The following is a 7680-nucleotide window of genomic DNA, read 5'->3' as shown; positions in this document are numbered from 1 at the left end:
CTTTGCTGCATGCCAGAATCCCCGGGGGAGCCTCTCAGAGCCTAATGCCCAGGCCACACTGTGGTCCAGTTGAAGGAAAGTCCCTACAGCTGCTTCCAGGCGCCAGTGCTTGCCAGGGCTTCTAGGGTTATCCGTTATCATGCAGCCCAGGTTGGAACAACACCTCTGCCTGTCCCCACACTGCCCATTCTCATCTCAAAAGGCAGGTGGAAGTGGTACAGCTCTTTTAGAATTTCCCTAGCTGGTTTTCTTGTTTTTACTGGAAAATCCTCCAAAGGAAAAAAATGAAAATAAAAAGGCAGTAGGAGTAGGTCATTCCCATTCATTCAAAAAACAGTTGTCTGGCTAGCACAGGGACTTCTCACCTAGTCCCAGCACTTTGGAAGGCCAAGGCAGGAGGTTTGCTTGAGCCCAGGAGTTCGAGATCAGCCTGGGCAACATAGTGAGACCCTGTCTCTACAACAATTTTTTTTTTTTTAATTAGCTGGGCATACTGCCTGTGGTCTCAGCTACTTGGGAGGCTGGGGATGGAGGATAACTTGAGGCCAGGAGAGGTTGAGACTGCAGTGAGTTATGATTACACTCCTGCACTCCAGCCTGAGTGACTCCTCTCACTCTGGTGACAGAGTGAGGCCCTGTCTTTTTTTTTTTTTGAGACAGTCTCGCTCTGTCGCCCAGGCTACAGTGCAGTGGCATGATCTTGGCTCACTGCAACGTCTGCCTCCCGAGTTGAAGCCATTCTCTGGCCTCATCCTCCCAAGTACCTGGGATTACAGGCACATGCCACCACAGCTGGCTAATTTTTGTATTTTTAGTAGAGATGGGGTTTTACCATGTTGGCCAGGCTGGTCTTGAACTCCTGACCTCATGATCCTCCCTCCTCAGCCTCCCAAAATGCTAGGATTACAGGCATGAGCCACCGCATCCGGCTGACCCTGCCTCTTTGAAAAAGAAAAAATAAGTTGTTAAGTTGCTAATACTTTCCAGGCACTGGGAGTACAAAAATGAAAAATACATGAGTGTCCCTCCCAACAAAGACAACCAAAGACACTTCCCCAGGGGACAGAAGTACACACAGCATTGTGATAGGTGCTATGGCAGAGGACAGCGCCATGGCATCCTGAGAGTCACCTCTAAACCCGAGGTGGGGAGGAGGCCAGGCGCGCTCCCAGAAAGGAGCCCTTTCGGCTCAGCCATCCTCATCTCCACTTGACTTTGGTCTCCCACAGATGGCCAAGCCTGCTTCCCAGATCTCACTTGTGTTAAATGGTTTTGCCTCACAAATCTCAAATTCCAAAATATGTCTAAGATCACCATGAATTAGAAACCCTTTTATAATTCATGTGACAACTCGAGTCATAAGCTGTGGCTCCTGTCTCTCTTTGTGGCCTCAACTCTTACCACTTGCCACAGGACCCTACAGTCCAGCCTCCAGCTTCTGGGTCTTGTGTATTCTGCTCTCCTCCAGGGACCAGCACGGCTGAGGGCTCTGTGAGTGGAGGAAACTGAGCCAGCGCCTGGGATGAAGAAGGTGAGGGCATGTGCAGGAAGCACCATAGCCCAGGTAAGCTGAGCCAGTGCACCTAGGACAGGGAGGGGTCTCCTTTAGTGTCCTCATCTCCCAGAGAGCTGGTCAAACCAGTTCCTGGGCCCCTCCCCAGAGATGCTGCATCCTGGGTGTGAGGTGGGGCTTGAGAGTCTACCTTTCCAACACACTCCAGGGCAATGCAACTGACTGTGGACCATGGGAGGTGACACAGAGTGAGGAGCAGGGAGAGACCAGGCTAGAGAGACAAGCAGGGAGAGATGAGGCTAGAAGGTGGACTGTGAGAAGATGCAACTGTCAGCATAGGACTTTAGGATGAACTTTATTATCGTGTATCTACTATGCTTCTGACTCTGGAAATAGCAAGGAGAAAAATAACATAGTTCTTGACCTCAGAATATTTTTAGGCCTGGTGCAGTGGCTCATTAACTATAATTCCATATAATTCCAGCGCTTTGGGAGGCTGAGGTAGGAGGATTGTTTGAAGCCAGGAATTTGAGACCAGCAACTAAGCAAGACCCTGTCTCTACAAAAAAGAGGAAGAAGGAGGAGGAGGAGGGAGAGAAGGAGGAGGAAATAAGAAAGAAGAAAAGAAAGAAAAAGGATTCAGGCATGGTGTCACGCCCCTGTAGTTCCAGCTACTCAGGACAAGAGGCTGGAGCGGGAAGGATCCCTTGAGCCCAAGAGTTTAAGGCTGTGGTGAGCTACAATCATCCCACTTCACTTCAAGCCTGGGCCACAGAGAGAGAGACACCATTTTTTAAAAAACAGTTAAGTTTTTTAGCCCCGTGGGAGAAGCAGAAAAATATGCAAATAATTTTAATACACAGTGGTGAGTCTCAGGGAGGTGCATCTGGGTGGGTGTGTAACTGCAGAGGAGTGACCACAACTGCCCCAGGGCTTAGATGACCAATGGAATTCCAACAGCAGGTGCGAAACAGATTTGAGGGTGAGGCCAGATGTGGTGGCTCACACCTGTAAATCCAGCACTTTTGGAGACCGAGGCTGGTGGATCACCTGAGGTCAGGAGTTCAAGACCCGCCTGCCAAAATACTGATGAAATACCATCTCTGCTAAAAATACAAAAACTAGGTGGGCATGGTGGCTGGTGGCAGTTGCCTGTAATACCAGCTACTTGGGAGGCTGAGGCAGGAGAATCGCTTGAACTTGGGAGGCAGAGGTTGCAGTGAGTCATGATCACATCACTGCACTCCAACCTGGTCTACCAGAGCGAGACTCTATCTCAAAAAAAAAAAAAAGATTTGAAGGTGAAGGTGGCGGGGAAAGGCAGAGAACATTGAGACTGTTATAATAGTCCAGGGACTGAAGGCTGTTCTCATTTCATTCCAGCTTTCCACCAGCCCAGCTTCACCACTACACAGTGTGTCTCTATACCGAGGAGCTACCTGCTTTGAGACTCAGTCTTCCTACAAGGCAAAAAGAGAAAACGTGGCTGCTCAATGTGGTCCAGACTTGGAGCCAGTGAACCAAGCTCTCACCATGCGGCACAATCTCCTCAGCCTCATGTTCAATGTGCTTTCTTTAGAAATGCTGATTGTAAATGATGACACCTTTTAAAAACGAAAATTCAATTAAATTCAATACATATTTATTGGGCACATGCTTCATTTAAGTTCCTGATTTAGAAAAATCCATTCCCGCCCCTGAGAACCTCATAATCTGTAGGAGGAGACATAAATAGAAACAGCTGAGAATGATCATGTAAAATCCACACATAGCCTCTTGCACACATATCCCAGAAAGGAAAGGACAAAGCTTTGAACACATTCATGCCTTTGGCTTAGGAAATGTTAAGGATTTGGAGACTATCAAATGCAGTACATTCTATTATTGAGAGTTAGGGAGCTCAGGCAATCTTCTATAGAGATATGAAAAGATGGTTGAAAAAATAAGTCTCCAGTTTATTTGGAGTTTGTTATTTAGGGAAAAATGCAATTTATGTGTCCCAGGGTTGGCTGGATGTGATGGCTCAAGCCTGTAATCACAGTGACTCAGAAGGCTTCAGTGGGAGGGATGCTTGAGCCCAGGGGTTCAAGACCAGCCTGAACAACATAGCAAGACCCCATCTCTAAAAATGATTTTTTAAAATAAGCTGGAATGGTGGCACGTACCTGTGGTTCCAGCTATTTGGGAGACTGAGGCAGGAGGATCTTTTGAGCTGAGGAGGTCAAGGCTGCAGTGAGCCATGATCATGCCACTGCATTCCAGCATGGGCAACAGAGAAAGATCTTGTCTGAAACAAAACACAACAAAACAATATAAAAATCCACAAAAGTTACAGGCTGAAGTACAAAAGGTGATAGTAAGATTCATAGTAAAATAATGGGAATCACTTATGTACTCTATTTACTTAGTCATTGCATTTAAAATCTATGATGCAATACACAATTGTATGAATAATGTAATTTAAAACCAATGAAAGGCTGGGTGCAGTGGCTCACACTGTAATCCCAGCACTTTGAGAGGCCAAGGTGGGCAGATCACTTGAGGTCAAGAGTTTGAGACCAGCCTAGCCAACACTGGTGAAACCCCATCTCTACTAAGTATACAAAAAATTAGCCAGGCATGGTGGCAGGTACCTATAGTCCTAGCTACAAGGGAGGCTGAGGCATGAGAATTGCTTGACCTGGGAGGTTCATGCCACTGTACTCCAGCCTGGGTGACAGAGCAGGACTCTGTCTCAAAAAAAAAAAAAGTGAAAGAACTGGTAAAAAGAAATCAGATCTGCCTTAAATGTGGGATCTGCTAAAACAGTGGCTCTGTGATACACTGTAGCAAGTCAATGGATAGCCTCTGCCTTAGGCAAAGTGATGAATATTAATCACGGCCTATTAAAAAGCTCCTCAAATTTAAGCAATCAAGTGGCCAGAATCAAATTTGTTATATTGTAAGAGCTCTGGTCTTCCAGTCAGATTGCCTTGTTTCTAATTGCAGCTGCTACTTCCCAGCTGTGTGTTCTTGGACAAGTTACTTGACTGTCTTGTGCCTCAGTACCCTGGACAGTAAAATGAAGATGATCATAGTAGTATCTGTCCATGGGATTGTATGACTGCTAAATGACTCACTCCACAGCAGAACAGTGCCTGACCCAAGGCAAATTCTCCATCAGCACTCGGTATTATAATTATGATCATGCTGGTGTTAAGCATCCAGGTTTAGGGTCAGGATGTATCTAGGAGATAATTCCCGACAAAGTTTTCTTTTCTTTTTTTTTTTTCTTTCTTTCTTTTTTTTTTTTTGAGACGGAGTTTCGCTCATTACCCAGGCTGGAGTGCAATGGCGCGATCTCGGCTCACCGCAACCTCCGCCTCCTGGGATCAGGCAATTCTCCTGCCTCAGCCTCCCGAGTAGCTGGGATTACAGGCACGCGCCACCATGCCCAGCTAAGTTTTTGTATTTTTAGTAGAGATGGGGTTTCACCATGTTGACCAGGATGGTCTTGATCTCTTCACCTCGTGATCCACCCGCCTTGGCCTCCCAAAGTGCTGGGATTACAGGCGTGAGCCACCGTGCCCTGCCAAAGTTTTCAAAGATCCTGGAATCCATTGATGAGGGTGGTTGCAGTGTCTCATGTCCAGAATATTTTAGAAAAGAAAAGGCTAAGAGGCCGGATGTGGTGGCTCATGCCTGCAATCCCAGCACTTTGTGAGGCTGAGGTGTGTGGATCACTAAACCAGGAGTTTGAGACCAGCCTGGCCAACATGGTGAAACACTGACTCTACTAAAAGTACAAAAGTTAGCCCCAGATGGTGATGCATGACTGTAGTTCCAGCTACTCAGGAGGCTGATGTGGGAGGATTGCTTGAACTTGGAAGGCAGAGGTTGTAGTGAGCACTCCAGCCTGGGCAACAGAGTAAGACCAAGAAAAAGAAAGAAAAGAAAGAAGAAAAAAGAGGAAGGAAGGAAGGAAAGAAGGGGGAAGAAAGGAAATGAAAAAAAAAGAATAAGGGATAGTTCTCTGGCTAGTCTTAGCTACTGATAGGAGGAATAGGAGTAAACCGTGATGGCCACACGTGGATGCATCTAATTCTCACCACACAGCAGTGGAGTAGGCAGTATGATCCTCATTTGACAAGAAAGGAAACTGATTGGATGAATGACGTTGCACAGCTAGATCTGTTCCTACTCCTAGGGGATAATAAATGGCAAGACTGAGCTTTGGAATCAGACAGATGTGGCATTGAATTCTGGGTGGGTTAACTCCTAGATGTGTGACCTGGAACAAGCACGCTGGCTCATGTCTTTTCAATAAATACGGTCCCTAGCCCAGTGCTTGGCATACAAGAAGTGTTCAACTGCTGGCCCAGTGATAATCTTGACTCACTGCAGCACGGTGGGGAGGGGGAATCTTGTAACCTGGGTTCTCACCTCAGCGTGTGATCATGGGGTAGAGAGCTTTGAAACCTGCTTGAACTTCAGTTTACCCATTTGTAAAACAGGGAGAATAGCACCAACTTTGGAAGTTTTCTGAGTTGAACGCCTTAGGAGGTAGAGGTCAATGTGAGTGGGGCCAGGTCTTTCTGGTCATGCTGTGTGCTCTTACACTTCCCTGCCTCACTGCACAAATCCGCTCCCCATGCCCCCAGGACTCAGACAAGAGCCCTGCCCTCTCGCCCCATCTCATCCTGGAGAGGAGCACCCTCTTCTCAGAACAAGCATCTTAATTTGCACTTGAACTTTGTTTATGGCAGTGCAGGGTAATTTACAAAGCTAAAAAGTAGTTGATCGGGCAGGCGGGTGCAGTGGCTCCTGCCTGTAATCCCAGCAGTTTGGGAGGCCAAGGCGGGAGAATCACGGTGTCAGGATCAAGACCATCCTGACTAATACGATGAAACCCCATCTCTGCTAAAAATACAAAAAATTAGCTGGGCGTGGTGGCACACGCCTGTAGTCTCAGCTATTCGGGAGGTTGAGGCAGGGGAATCTCTTGAACCCGGGAGGCGGAGGTTGCAGTTAGCTGAGATCGCACCATTGCACTTCAGCCTGGGCAACAGACCAAGACTCCATCTCAAAAAAAAAAAAAAAAAAGTTTATCCTGGTGCAAAAGGGAGACTCTTTTTCCTTAGCGGATTTGCTTTAGAAAACTTGTAATCACTCAGTGGATATTTATAGACTTCTTCACCCCAGGTCCACAGAACATACATTTTTCTCAGTACCACATTACACCTATTTTGAAAGTGACCACATAAGTGGAAGTAAATCACTCTTCAGCATTTGCACAACATTTCACAGACATAAATGAAATATTGGTTGGCTGTTTGTTCTTTTCTTCCCTTATTCCTTCCTGTCTCCGCTGTTAAGCACAATTATTGGCATAAAAGAGGTTTTTAATACCTATTTTTAGATTGCATTCCAGCCTGGGCAATAGAGCAAGACTCCTGTTCTCCCTCCCCTTTCTCTTTCTCTTTCTTTCTTTCAAAAAAAAGAAAAAAGGAGTTTGGCCCTAGTTCTTTGTAGACCCTCCAATATGCACATTAATAACTTTTCCTTTTCCATTCATCTGTGGTGTTACTGGGGTTCCAGTCAGGGTTGTTAAGAGGCACTGCCTTCTTCCTATTGGAAATGATGGTTCTTCATTCTTTCTTCACTTTCCCTAAAAAAAAAAAAAAAAAAAAAAAAAGAAAAGAAAACTTGTAATCACAAATTCTTGTTCTGTCTTTTTGTGATACACGTAAATGTGTTTTAAAGCTAAGTAAGATTTCCCTCCAGTTTTACAACTCAGGAACGTATTTTCCCAAGGACTTGGGAGTCATCTCTTTGAAATGGCATCCCTGTCTCCCACTTTTGAGGGACGGTAGGAGCCCAGCTTCCAGAGAACACCTGGCTTCAAACTGTAAACCTACTTCCTGTCATAAAGATACAAAAAATTGATTTTTCCTTTGGATAAAGGCAATTAGCAAATGCAACTGGCCACCGAATTTACCAGGGGCAAGTCCATCATTAGGAGAATTGGGATGAACTCTTTGACAAGTGGAGTCTGTGGGTAACCCCCCCCTCCCGCCATATAGGCACTGAGGAATGAGAGTTAAGCAGAACCCTGGCGCAGTTAGGGCTTGAGGAATATCTCACTTAATAGTGTTACTACTCAGCTATTTCCTTTTATAATCATATAT

At 45.9% G+C, this 7680-nt stretch overlaps 1 non-coding gene across 1 annotated transcript; it reads left to right on the top strand.

Annotated features, from left to right (window-relative positions):
- Positions 1-210: 210 nt before the first annotated feature.
- LOC118147049 (U7 small nuclear RNA) lies at positions 211-272 on the top strand. Its single transcript, XR_004733222.1, has one exon. It is a non-coding gene; the product is annotated as a U7 small nuclear RNA (small nuclear RNA).
- The last annotated feature ends 7408 nt before the right edge of the window (positions 273-7680 follow it).

This window comes from Callithrix jacchus, chromosome 13 (assembly GCF_049354715.1).
Source record: "Callithrix jacchus isolate 240 chromosome 13, calJac240_pri, whole genome shotgun sequence".
Lineage (NCBI taxonomy): Eukaryota > Metazoa > Chordata > Mammalia > Primates > Cebidae > Callithrix > Callithrix jacchus.
This window is presented reverse-complemented; position numbering and strand designations above follow the sequence as displayed.